This window comes from Ornithodoros turicata, chromosome 3, assembly GCF_037126465.1.
Source record: "Ornithodoros turicata isolate Travis chromosome 3, ASM3712646v1, whole genome shotgun sequence".
NCBI lineage: Eukaryota > Metazoa > Arthropoda > Arachnida > Ixodida > Argasidae > Ornithodoros > Ornithodoros turicata.
In genome coordinates, this window is record NC_088203.1 from 71,655,259 (window position 1) to 71,669,166 (window position 13,908).

General features: G+C 46.7%; 1 long non-coding RNA gene across 1 annotated transcript; it reads left to right on the plus strand.

The window, feature by feature from the left end:
- The first annotated feature begins 887 nt into the window (after nucleotides 1-887).
- On the plus strand, nucleotides 888-13,758 carry LOC135387296 (uncharacterized). Its single transcript, XR_010421024.1, has 4 exons — nucleotides 888-923; nucleotides 2,286-2,321; nucleotides 3,521-3,562; nucleotides 13,715-13,758. It is a non-coding gene; the product is annotated as an uncharacterized LOC135387296 (long non-coding RNA).
- The last annotated feature ends 150 nt before the right edge of the window (nucleotides 13,759-13,908 follow it).

Genomic DNA, 13,908 nt, shown 5'->3' on the forward strand with positions numbered 1-13,908 from the left:
TAGGGAAGGAGACTAAAAAACACCAAAAGCGGTACCGGCATAGATGCTTTGCTTGCGTCCCTGCTGCACCCAACACATTTCGAAACTTTGCGGCGAGTTGCTCCGACACCGCAGACACGGTGTCGCCGGCTTGAGCGCGCCAAGGAAAGTTCATAGTTACCAACCAATGAGCGCTCGCATACCGTGGGAGCGGCCTCAGGGGCCAATGGGCTCGTGACGGTTTAGAACTCGCGCTTCGACGCAAAAATTCTGACGTCAAAAGCTCGCAGCGCCTCACTTTAGTCCGCAAGTGAACTCGCTAGTTTCATCCCCTCGATGTTATTATGCAGGAGAGAGAGTGAGAGCCTGCCAGGATACATGACCAATAAAATTCGCCACCCGCCCAATCGGAACCGCCCCCACTAAGTTGGGAACACTGGCCACGGGCCGCATACAGGGAGACAACCTATACTTCCAGTGTAGCGATGTCCTGATTCAGTTCTAGCCCTGGCTTAGCCGCAAGCGCGATGAGCGCACTAGTGTCCGCGGGGGACACTAGTCCACCAATCAGGGACGGCATTTATTTTGAAGTGTTTGTTCGACAGCGTGGATATCCTCATGATTTATATGGAAGAGTTAATGAAAGCTGATCTTGAAGACATTTACATTTAAACGTTTTATTTTGATTTATTTTATTTTGATTAATTTATTTATTGATTTACTTTGATTATTTTATTTATTATCTGAGGACTTGCTTGTGTCGGCTTGTGTGCCCATGTCTCTCACTCTTCTTCATGGTCCGTTGCGCCGTTCAGAACAAGTTCAATGCAGTCCCGAGCCTCAGTGTATAGTATCTAGAATTTTTTGTATTCCACGAATTAATATTATTGCCTTTACAATTGCAGGGGCGCTGATCATCATAAATGGTTTGGTCCCGGTCATGCGTAAGTATGCGTCCTATACACGGGGTGTTTACCTTGAAAGCTATGAAAGATACACAGATGGTATTTTTGAACTTCTACGGCCAGGCGTATATGCAACAGCATTATTCATCGTGTATGCATTCCGAGGTGTCATCTTGGCCAACAACAAATTCACAGTATTGATTACAAACGAGAAGACAGTCTATCAGCACGCAGTTCACCATATAGCAGCATAGGATAGCAATAACACTATCATAGGGAGCGGACGCCTTATTTTCTTTGACACACATTACGTGCTATGCTGGCTGACTGTATTATGTTCTGTGCAACTGCCAGCCACGTAGCCATAGCAGAAGCCTGTCCATCTGCCACCCATCCGCTATTTAGTGCGAACGAGAATATGTAAATCCATAAAAGGGGGGGTCTCCCAGTGGTATACTGCCCGAAGGACCTCCTATAACAAACGCCTATAGGCGGTACAACTGCAATCATCCCTCAGCGTCCTGGACGATCCTATTTTGGGACTCATCATCTTGATTATGCGGGAATTAGCCTGCTGAATACACGTGAGCCAAGTCCTGTGCTGTACTACCCATGCGCGTTCGGAAGTTACTGCGCACCGAAAATCTCTCCTTCAGTCCACTACAAACTGAAAGCGTATCCTCAGCGAATTCAGTGTCTGCCGGAAAACTCCTCGTTTTTGGCGTCGCGCGTTGTTTATCTGGATTCGTGCTATCATTATTCACAAATCTTATCATAAAAGCAGCGTGCACCCGGACAGAAGTATGCCTTCGTGTATTGAATATGCAATAATAGGGACAGTGCAGCGGATCCTAGTACAGCTCCCGTCAACCTTAACAATAAGACTGGTCTCGTTCCCCAGCATGATTACAGCAACCCTTGTGGTTATGAGCGAAATTATTCCGTTCCCCCGGTGCCCCCCAAGGTGGATGTTATTAAAGTTGACCAGAGCTGTACCCTTTGTGACTGAATAAAGCTCCACTACGTCCACTATACTACGCTTAAGACTGTACGCTGCCACTGCACGTCGCTATATATTAACTTTTCTGCGACTCACACACGATTTGAACTGCTGTCCCCACCTATGCAAGTGCAGTGTTGTGGTTCGCCACCCCTCTCATATTGCCATCTCTCTCCATTGACACCCCTCTCATCCAGAGGCACAGTTCGGCAATTTCCATCCTCATAAACGTAGCTGTTATTTTGCTAAGAGAACAGGGAAAGGCGTGTAGGCGCCATCACGATGGCTAATGCATGAACCGTAGATGCTTCTCGACTATTGCTGCTCGACTAATACATTTGTGCATGTTTCTTCACGTCTGTGCTACTTCTTAAAATAAAATGCATCCTCTCTTCATTTAGCGCCTGTGAGGAATGCTACCGCCATTTGTCCGACGGGTAAGGATACCGTTTATCGTCTACTAGTATACAGGGTGTTGCAGGTGGTAGTGACCCCTAGTTGCTAAAAAAACTAGGTGAGATAAAAATGTTTTTTGCCACCCAAACATGCAGTTTGCACGAGTGTACCATTAATTAGGCTAATAATCTTAATTGAACTTCACATAGGAAAGGTAACTTTTTGCATTAGTTAGAACGTTGATGGCCACAACATGTTACTACAGTCGTAATTCCCCAAGTATTCGACACCCGAAAACTCTGGAACCGCGTTTTTGGATTTCAAGTTCTGGCACTATTGGCAAGGCCTGTAGACACTTGGAAACAGCATGAGGAAAAAGGCAAGGAAAACTGCTGAACGCAGCCAGCAGCCGACGACAGATGTTCTGTGTTTTCCTTTCCTCCTCCTCATACTGGACGAGCGGTTTTCCAACATTTCTCTCGCACAGTTTTTCTATTTTTAATAGTTAGGGGTCACTCTTTCCTGCAACACCACGTATATATTGAGTGAATACGAAGTGGCAGGTTTCCCCGAACTGTATTTTATACCTAGGGTATTTTTAAGTATTTTGGTATTTACTTGGGTATTTTGAGGTCAGTCTTACTCGTTGTCCAATAACAACTCCGCAAATTAGTGTTTTTTTCTCGATTTGATGCAATGTACGACACGTTATCGGACGCGATAGTCCCTGCAAGGTTCATCCGCGATTCACTCTGAATGTTGTCTAGTATTTAGAACTTGCGGTCCGCTACCGGGGGGAAATCTGGCGAGTGCGGCAGGTTAGTTCGCCGCGTCAGTTAAAGCAAGATGCGACGGTGATGCCGGATGCCACCATGAATGACAAAAAGTTCACGGAACACGCGAGCGACTTACTTTTTCTTCGGTGCGACACCCTAGCGGCTGGCGGAAGCGGGTGAGTTCACTGTTTCGGAGGGGTGGAAGCGTGCGCTGTTAGTGAGACGGAGCGGTAGCTTGCACACCGGAGCCACCGCTGTGTGTTGCCAGCAGCGCAACCTTCCATCCCTCCGAAACAGTGAACTCATCCGCTTCCGCTAGCCGCTAGGGTGTCGCACCGAAGAAAAAGTACGTCGCTGTGCCAAGTGGTCAAAACGGCACAATGTTTCGCCAGTGCCAACAACTACGAGAAGCCGCATCAAGTATGTGTCGATTGACTAATCATGATTTTTTTACACCTCCACAGTGACTAGCGTCACGGCTACGGATAGCCATGTGCCGCACGAAAGTGAGTATCAATCTCTCTATTGTCCTGGAGAGTGTTGCTTGTGTGTTCGCTGGGTATAACCATGGTCTCTCTATAGTGTGTCTCTGATCTCCTACTGTTAGTTGTCAGGACGGCCGCTGCCGCATGGAGCCGCGCGGGTTAGTAGGAAGGGAAGAACTGCGGGTGGAAGCGCACGCAGTACTGTGCCCGGGTTAACAGAACTGCTGGATGCACCCAGGGCTTCACCAAGATACGTGCGTTATGTGTTGACGTCCGAAACAACATTTCAACGGGATCCGATAGGAAATCGAGTTATAGCACAGCCTACACTCTGCGGGTGCCACATAAATTGCCATCGCGGACAGACACAAACGCCGTCTAAAGTCGATTATGCTTATTGGGATGCTTTCTTTGCGCATTTAGTAAATTATGTTGCAACGGAGTCGAGTGCGCGGTTATGCACTACCATGTTCAAGATCACTATGTGCTGTCGCACTTGCCTCCGGCACGCACAAGTGACAACAGGTTGCTAGTTGCGAAAGAAGCTGCCAAACTAAGGTGCTGCAACTAAGTCAGGTGTGATGCGATGCATCGTGCTCTCTAGGAAGAAAGGAATGCGGATACCGTCTTTGTCAACAAAATCAATTTTAAACAGCATGAATCAGTATCCTTCATCCACTGAATGCCTTCATCAAAGCAACGTTTTTGTAACTCTGTTGTTGTACTTAGCCAGGTACAGCTCAGCGGCTAGTGTTCGCGCTTGTTACTACTTGCCATCATAGTTAAGTGTACTGCGTGAATCAGTATCCGGTTATCCTATATTATGTCGAGTCCTTTCTGCCGCCAGCTGCAGGGCGTGATCATGGCGTAACAAGTTGAAGCTTTCTTGTTTCACCAAGTTTCTGCACGTAGTGAGTCGGGCAGCAAGCAGTGGTTCCTGGCAGTCGGTCATTAGGAAGTGCTGCTTCTACAAGCATCCAAAATGCCTGTGTAAAGCGTGCTGGTTTCCTCTGCTGTGTAGCGTACCACATAATACTCAGCCAGTCCTTGAACCCTCATGCCCCATTGGGAAGGCCGGCTCAGCATTTTCCAGCGATGAGCGCAGCATGACCAAACAGAAACCAAGAAACTTTGTGTACGATGTACCCTCCGATATAATCGAGAGATTATTTATGTGGTTCCTTTTGGAGTCTACGTGCAGTCCAATGGGACGAAGACTGGGCCCAGAAGTATGCTGTCAAGCTGGCAAACTGCAACAAGATGAGTGGGTGTGAGTGCATCCGTTCGAGTGTTATATGGCCATACATGGTTAGGTGACTGAGGCTGCAGCTTCATCAGCAGCTGTGGGTAATGTCGATCAAACAGACTTGTTCATGGACAGCATGAACATACTTGTTCATGTCGATCAACAGAAACTGGCCACCGTCACCAGCCACTTGTCGAGCAATGCCGAACAACTCTGGACCAACAGGGGAATACATACCTCGAGGGGATTCTGACATCAAGGGAAACCTAGGGCTGAGGCTGAAGGGTGCTAATGTAGCTCCACCACTCATCGAGCGATAGGCGTCGGAAGGTGGGCGCAGGGGGGCAGCCGCACCCCCTGACCAAAGACAAGGGGGCGACGGCCCCTAACTTTTCCTGAGTGCCGCGAGGTCCGCGTGCCAAGGCCCGCGTACTGAGCTACAACCCGGAAATGAGCCGGCAGCTTACATACCAACCTGGCTGCGACCTGTGCACACGTGCACCCAAAGAGCTCCGGCTATTTTTTTCTTGTATACTTCACTGGCTTTGCACTGGGCTTTCAGTGAGTGAGTTATCTCACCCTGACGGGAGGAATCACGTGTTACGTGACCTTCTGACGCCATCCACTCAAACGTTGCCTGCCTGCGTACTGTTGATGAGGCCCAACAAGGCCGAAACAGCTGTCCAGTACTGGCATGGCGACGTTTGAGTTACAAACCTGGCTGCGACCTGGCTGCCACGACGGACCTACGGTAATCGCGCAAATCCGAGGAGAAAATGTGTGTGTGTGTGGGGGGGGGGGGGGGAGTGTGACGATCGCGAAGTTCAAGGCGTCTATCTAATCGGCACTCTTGAATGGTTTTCAAAGTATAAGCTTTTCAAAATCCTTCCGATCTCGTGACACCGCCTCATTGGACATCACTGTGCAATCGTATTGTGAACGCCCAAATCAATTACCGCATTTTGAGGTGTGCACAAGTATTGTGTGTTGTTGTCTCACCCAGGATCAGCGGAGGGGGGGGGGGGCAAGTTTTCGTATCGAGCAGCCCCTACCTTGGCGGTCTGGCTACGCCACTGCCAGTACTATACGAGAAGTCACGCCCTCGACATATTCTTGCCTGTTCATTCAACTATTCGTGTAGGTTAGGTTGGGTTGGGTTAGGGGTCCCCCCCCCCTTTGCCGTGAAGGACCTCCGACGCCTCTGCATCGAGCCACAAGATTGATCACCTGTGGGACCATGCAAGCGATGATTTCAGTTTTTTGATGATCTTCAGCGAGGACCGTGAATTTGAGTATATGTTGATGTTATCGAAGAGACTGCTTTCATGTCCGCATGGTCCGACAGGCAAAAGTGAACTGTGGAATGACAGGTATCGCTCATGGTTTAGCATGGGAGGATGTACACGTAAAAGCGCCAAGACCTACGAAGAACTCAACATTCCTCTGTCAGTGAATTTGATACAGAAACAGATTTGTAATTATGTGGAGGAAAGTAAGGACTATTCTCCCCAACGACACGGAGAGAACACCACCGGAAGGCCGCCAATCCTGGGGACGACGTTTCATTGTGCTATCGCGTTGCTATCGCGGGGCAACGGTTACTAATATTCCGCGCGATCATATCTCAGCAACCAGTGCGCCTCATTGCGCGCCAGACCTCTCCCGAAAAGTGGACGAGTCTTGCCCTGTCACTGATATACCGGTGCAAGGGTGTTGCGTGTATAGGGAGTTGAGGTAATTTGCAAGAAGGGAGCACGAAAAGCACAATGCGTAAATGGATTGGATGCATTAAGCTTTGTGTGCCGGGAGACACCATAGACAGGAGGCCGTATATTTGCACTTTGCGCTCGGCGACATTAGTTTCCGCCACAAATGCGATATCAGTTCCGGACCAATTGCACCTCCACAGGAACTGTCTTGAATCCAGGAATACGATTTCTCGGGGGCACAGAGCATCGACTAGTTACTGACTGGGAATGTTCAGAGCCTATGCCGATCCTAAACTTCCAGTCTCGGCTGGACCACAGCGTCAACACCTGCGTCTTCGTCCTGCGTGGCTGTGAGGATCGTAGCTGAAGTTCGAATACCACCGCTGTGGCAATGCATTTGATTTAGTGTCCCATCGAAAAAAGAAGCCTAGGCGTCATGGAGCGGCACCAATCATTGAGCGTCTGTGGGATGAAATACAAACCGAAACGCTGCCTTGACACAGAATCGGACTTCTCATCTTCCATCGCCCGAAAAGCAAGTGCTAGACAGGGAGCGCTGTCCTTGTGCATCTGCGTGCGTACAGGGTGACGTACACTTCGGGAATGGAAAGGAACTACTACCCATAATCACACATTCGAAATCGCCATCGGGATCACTCGTGTACAGAAGCATGACAGGAAGCATTTATAATGGATAACCAAAACCTGCTTTGTCCAAATGGTGAGAGACAGCTCGTACAACTCAGGCCGGATTGTGATGGATTTGAAATGAACCGCGGAAGGAAGCGGAGAGACATGCCTCGCGAACAGTCCGGCGATACTGACAATGCTTGGAATACAGGGCTCCGTCTATCTGGACAATTTACAGCAATGATTTTGAGGAGCCGCTGAGACTTGGCTTGAACGCCGCGGGGCTCCGAACGGCACCGAAATGAAGCCAAAGAGTTCTTGCGGACGGAAGTAATCATTTCATTCATACCGTGTTCGTAAAATGAGAAAGTCCGAATCCCGCAACAATAGAAACTATGTGAGGCAGAGGAAGGATTTCACGCACTGAAAAAGGAACAACCTGTGTTACGATGCCCAGATTTCCGACGTGCGTGAGGAAGGAGCCTCGGTATAGTGAGCTCAGTTTAAAGCGTTTCTGTGCGTTTTATTTCACTGCGTACAGAAGGTAACGTGCCATTTTGCTGCCTATGCTGTAACGCATTCTTTTCTAAAAGAGCACGGGTACCAATTTCCCGGCTTCGCGAAATCGCGTTTTCTGTACTCCATTGCTTGTGTTACGTAATCGTAGTTGCTTTCTTGTTCGTACAGCTTTTATTGTTAACATCTGTCTCACTACTGTCGTCTGTGACAAATAAGGGGAGCGAATCATAGCACTTGGTAGCAAGGATCCGTTTCATCGGCTGTCCACAGCGACGCTCTCGTATTTTTGGGCGCAGATAACTCCGCAGGTCCATTATTTCCGCACACGCAACCAAATTTTCCAGCACAATTTTTTCTCTCACGAGGCTGGTCCGTTTCTGTGGCTACGTCTGCCATTGAACACAGCCGTTGGAGACATCATAATTGCCTGACGTCACGTTAGCTTGCAGTTACGCCAACGAGCTTGCAGCGCGAGCAAGTGAGCGAGGGAGCAGCATCTGTTTGTTAGTAAATATTTAATGAGCATATTCGATCAGTCACAGAATCAGCTGACAGAATATGTGAAATGTATTGTACCGCGGTGGGTGCGGTTGGTGTGGTGGAGGGTGGGTGGGTTATGTACTACACTACTACCGGTTCATATTCAGGCATATATTATTCGGGTTCAGCTCCGCAGCAGCACAAAATCTATTCGAACAGGTAGCGGGAAGTGAATTTCGAGCAGATTGCCATGAGTCAAAAGCAAGCACTACGTTACGATACCCATCCCGCGATACCGGCAGCCTGGCTCCGACACGCACACGCAGAGACTACGGCCGCGTTTTAACGCGCTAATCACCAGTGTACCCATTCTGAAGCAGTATGTTTTACGTAAGATGAAAGGTATAACATCGGGCCGTGTCCTGGTCAAATATAAATGAAATCAAAAGGAAGCTTTTCGAGAAACGCACGCACAAAATCCTTGTTCTTTTTATTGTTTTTTATGCCTGCAATTTGCCTGTTTCAGCAGATACCCGTAGGAGGTATACGGACGTTATATACTTCTATATATAGATCACGTGAAAGAACAGGGCGATACCACACTAAAACATCCAGAGACCCTGCTCGACCTCCAGCATTTTTTCAGGAAAATTCTGAGGTGTTTCTGCTCACATGTAATGTATGACTACGAAGTATTTCTGCGCTGATTCCATGCGTCCCGGCGCTGGGCACGAATGAAAAGCGCTCGCTCCACCAAAACCACTAAGGTAGGAAGACAACTGGCGCATACTGAAAGCGAGTGGAATGTTGCCGACTTTTTAACTGAATAGAGGAATATGTCCTAGGACATCCCCATTGAAGAATAAGAGAGCTCTCTAAAAAACATAGAGCTCTCTGTTTGTGTAAAGTCACGTACGTTTTACTGCAATGTGTGTGCCTCTACGGAGGCGACGAAAAGTGAAATCTTCTTGCATATTTAAGATTTTTTAGTAACAATTCAGTTCAACTTCGCTGATAATTTTTTGTTGTGTAGCGGTATTTGTTTTTGTGATAAAAATTGGCAAAGCAGCAATCGCCCCAGAATACGGTATGAAGAGGTCGGACCAGGAGAAGTGGATATCAGATGAAATGGATATCAGATGATAGCACAATCCCTCTCCTCAAATATATAAAAAAATCTCGAGGGTGCTTTTTTAAGTCGAGAAAATATTGCTGGGACAGAATGTACAACACAGTCGCTGACCGTCCAGTCTGGCCTACATAGCAAAACCCTCAACCTAGGGGTATACAATACCCCACATTTTTTGCACAGGTAAGAAAAGGGTTTTGCTATGTAGGTCAGACTGGACGGTGTCTAAACACTCAGCGAACAAAAGAAATGCAGAGCCGTTGTCTGGTCGCCCATCTTAGGTCCTGCCTTCGACGAGACAAGATTCTGTTCGGGACCCTGTGGCCAGACTGTTAAAGGAGTACAAAGAGATTGTCAAGAGGGGAAATGGTGTAATTGTGGCGTCGGTTGCTCCCCCGCCACCAATTCGGTATTGTTGGAAGTTGTTGGGTATAGTTGATATAGTTGATGGGGTTGTGCCTCATATGCACCAAATGCTCATAACCTCCAAACGCTCAAAACCTCCAAACGCTCATATGCACCGAAAAAAAGTTGGTGGTTTTGAGCGTTTGGTGGAAATGAGCAGGAGGGGAGAAGCTGCTCATAAGCACCAAACGTCCAGAACATCCGAATGCTCATATGCACCGAAAGGCGGGCGACCACAAAGGCCGGGTCTTCCTCTCCCGCATTTGGAACCAGGTCATAGGGTGAGAAAGGTGGAATGAATGGCGATTACCAAGGCCGCTTAATCTGTCAGTTTGAAGTTTATGTAACAGCTTGGTCCAGCTTGCATGTAGCCAGAACGAATAGCGCCTTCTCGTTTATGGATTTCAATTTGAGCTTTATTTTCATAGACATGGAGGCAGCCTAGGACAAAAGACTTGATTCTAGCCCGAAAGGCACTCGACTTCCAGGGCTGTAGCAACAAAGAGCGTGGTCCCCTCCGAACATATGTCCGGGTTCACTCACAGTGCAGAAGCTGGAATACGATATTTATATAGGGTTAGGCCTGCAGTGAACATTTGCGCAAAACCCTTCTTTCGAGCCTTGTTCTTCGCAAGTTGGTTACTCAATGCGTCATAGTCCAGAGATATGATAATCATGTTTTCGGTTGACTACGAACTCAGAAAGCCTGACATCTCTTATGGTTAATTGAGCGCAGGATATTCTTGATCGGTCAGTTTCATTGTGCTGAGACTTCTTTCAGCATCAGCGACAGTAGCTGGTGTGGTCAGAAAATAGAATGCTGACGCAAATGCAAGGATTCAGATATATCTCCTGGAGGCTTTCTTGTATGCGTTATACGTTAAAAATTGTTTGCCGTCCTCTCTTTTTCTCAATGACACAAAAGGATATTCCATTATAAGTTCGCTGGCATCGATGTCTACCATTTTTACTTCAAAATTTTTGCTGCGATTCTCCAGTTCAAGTTCCCATTGACACTGTCCCAAGTTGTTAGCGTTTTACAGAAATCCAAAGAACTTTTACCACTCCACGAGTTGGTCGACAAAACAGAAGATATGACCTGATCAGTGAGAATAAGAAAGAACTAAGATTTGAATTTTCGTTCTGCAGAAAGACGACTCTTCCTTTTTACTTACTTATTTATTTATTTATTTATTTTTCACTTTTTGGAGAAGGTAGCAGACATTGCAGAACTGCTTCATGATCTTGTCGCGTTGTCTGTACTCCGCAAAATAAAGAGAGGAACAGAGAGAACAGACGCAATTTGTACAATACAAGCGGTGCAGCAAATGGAACCGCTTTTATGTTCCTCATTAAATGGCGTGCAGCATTTATTGTTCATTAAGATTAATGTTAATTTAAAAAAGCATGTCTTCCAATTTCGAACAAATGAGGAGTGCGAATGATAGCACTTGATTGGCTATGATTCGGTTTATCAGATGTCCACAACGACGCTCCTGTATTTTTGGGCGCACGGAACCGCGCGGGACCATTTCTTCTGCCACACAACCAGGGACCAATTTTTCCGGGACGAACTTCTCCGGGACTATTTTTTTCCGAAACTCCATCCAACATGCTCTACACATTCTCGCTCCTATATAGTTATTCTACCTTCGGTCTGGAAGATGGAAGGCTTGGTTCTTTGGATGATTGGTTTTCAACTCATTTCTGTTTGCCCACCGTTTTAGGCATTCAAGAACAACATTACTCCCTCTTATAAGTAGAACTCGGAAATTTACGTGCCAAAACCATGAAAATAGACAGATATTTAGACCCAAAAAAATACCTAAACAGGCAAGAACATGCAAAAACAGACACGTTGTAGCACATGCCAAAACTACTTCTAATGTACGCTTCACGACGCAGACTTTATACTGTGGAACTGTAGCGAATGCTACAGAACCATTCGATGACGCCAGTGCCTGACTGCGACGCTGTGCAACGTCAATCCTCCTTTCTGCACCGCTAGTTCAAGCTCACTGGGTGTTATCGTTGAACCTCTAACATATATTCAGTTTAATGTTATTCCTTCAGTTTATTTTTACTACTAGATTCCCCTTGTGTTTACTCGTTTATGCAGCTTAAGGCGCTATGGAGTCTATGGAGTAGACGGCGTTCCATGTTGATATCCGTTCATCGGCCACATTTTCTCTTACACGTTTTGTCAACCACACTCTACCTCAGGTAGGCGAATTTAATTCACTGTGGTGACGATTAAAGGTCTCGCCGTTGTTGGCCTCACAGAGGTGGGCAACGTCACGACTGACGGCCTGGGGGAATGTGCATCCTGGTCGACTTCTATAGGAACTGTGCCGACATATGATTTGGTCGAAAGACATTTCATCGAAGATCGAAACGGCAGCGGTCGTTTGATCGATTTTTTATTGGTTCACTTGGAGTGTTGAGCGCCGGAGTTCTAAATGCCGTTATCCTAAGCAACATTTAACTGCGTGTAACCCGTTTGCTCGTAAACACATTCCTCATGCTAACCCACTTTGTCAAATAATAATTGATTTCAAGTATTAAACATTCTTGGCAAATAAATAAAAATAAATTAATGACATTTTTCGATTATTTATTCCTGTTGAATGTGGATAAATTTTAACAATGTATTATTGTTTCTGACAATCAACTGACTATTGTATAGGAGAAAGAACAGTTTTAGTTTATTTACTTTTCGCCTATGTGCAGGTGAATCTAAATTTAGTTCTTGCAACAGACATGTAACCGAAGAAGTCCTTCGAAACCTAGACAAGATAAGCAGGGCAGCAGATCTTTGTACTTTCTCTATTTTTTCGGATAGCGTGCATGTGTAGTGACCCAGATTGCAGATGCATACACTAAACGAGGTTGAACTAAGGTTTTATATGCTGTTAATTTAATATCTTTCGTTGTGCCATGGCGAAATTTCCTTCTTAGCATCCACAGACTTCGAGTGGCTTTCGCGCACATATGGCTATCCCGTTTCAGACCGTTCCCTTTAAATATGTCACCAGCAATGAGAAGGGTGCTCAGAAGAAACGCAGACTATCGGCTGCTCCCAACCTGGGGCAACTTTCTTCAACATGTGTCCGACTGGTTCGTAAATTACAAACGTCTGCCAGTAACCAGCGGTCTCCCTGCAAAAAAAAAAAAGAAAAGAAAAAGAAATAATAATAATAAAAATGAAAAACAAAAAAACAGAGTACCCTGATTGCAAGCTCCGTATGCTCGAGTCAAAAGTTACAGAAAAAGAGGTGCGGATGACACAGTGATGCAGTTTTGAACTCCCTTCGAACAAACGTCTTTCGAACAACCGGCTTTCGATCAAACGGTTTTCGACCAAGCGGCGTTCGATCAAACGCCTTCGATCAAACGTCATTTGACCAAACGGCGTTCGACCAAATGGGCGGACACTACGGCGTTCAAGCACCCATTGACTCACGATAGATAAAAATAAACTTCCATAAAAATTCTTTCTGACTACATACAAGCAGGACCAAGCTGTTACATAAACTTCAAACAGACACATTAAGCGGCCTTGGTAGTCGCCATTCATTCCACCTTTCTCACCCTATGACCTTGTTCCAAATGCGGGAGAGGAAGACCCGGCCTTTGTGGTCTCCGGCCTATCGGTGCATATGAGCATTCGGATGTTCTGGACGTTTGGTGCTTATGAGCAGCTTCTCCCCTCCTGCTCATTTCCACCAAACGCTCAAAACCACCAACTTTTTTTCGGTGCATATGAGCGTTTGGAGGTTTTGAGCGTTTGGAGGTTATGAGCATTTGGTGCTTATGAGCTACTACCAGTTGATGGACATATCGGTAGAGTAAGGTTGGTGGGTCGTTCGGCAACGGGGAGGTCGACCAGCGTACCAGGGTGAATGTCGGTGAATTTCATGGTTTCACAGAAAAACACTTATGCTCATGTTGCAACAGAAAGTAGTGCGTCTTTCGCTCGAATGAATTTTGTCTCTCGTAATGCATAACCGCCGCAACGAGTGCGTTTCGTAAATGGACATTAATTTCTACACCAGGTCCACGACCATCACCTTTGACCACGGGCAGCTCAAACAACGCTGGTGAGTAACAGACCCGCAATATATAATTTCGACATTCACATCGCCCCTGGCGGCGGCATGCCGAACGCCGTATCCCTACCCCACCCTGATATATCGGTAGAATAAGGTTGGTGGGTCGTTCGGCAACGGGGAGGTCGACCAGCGTACCA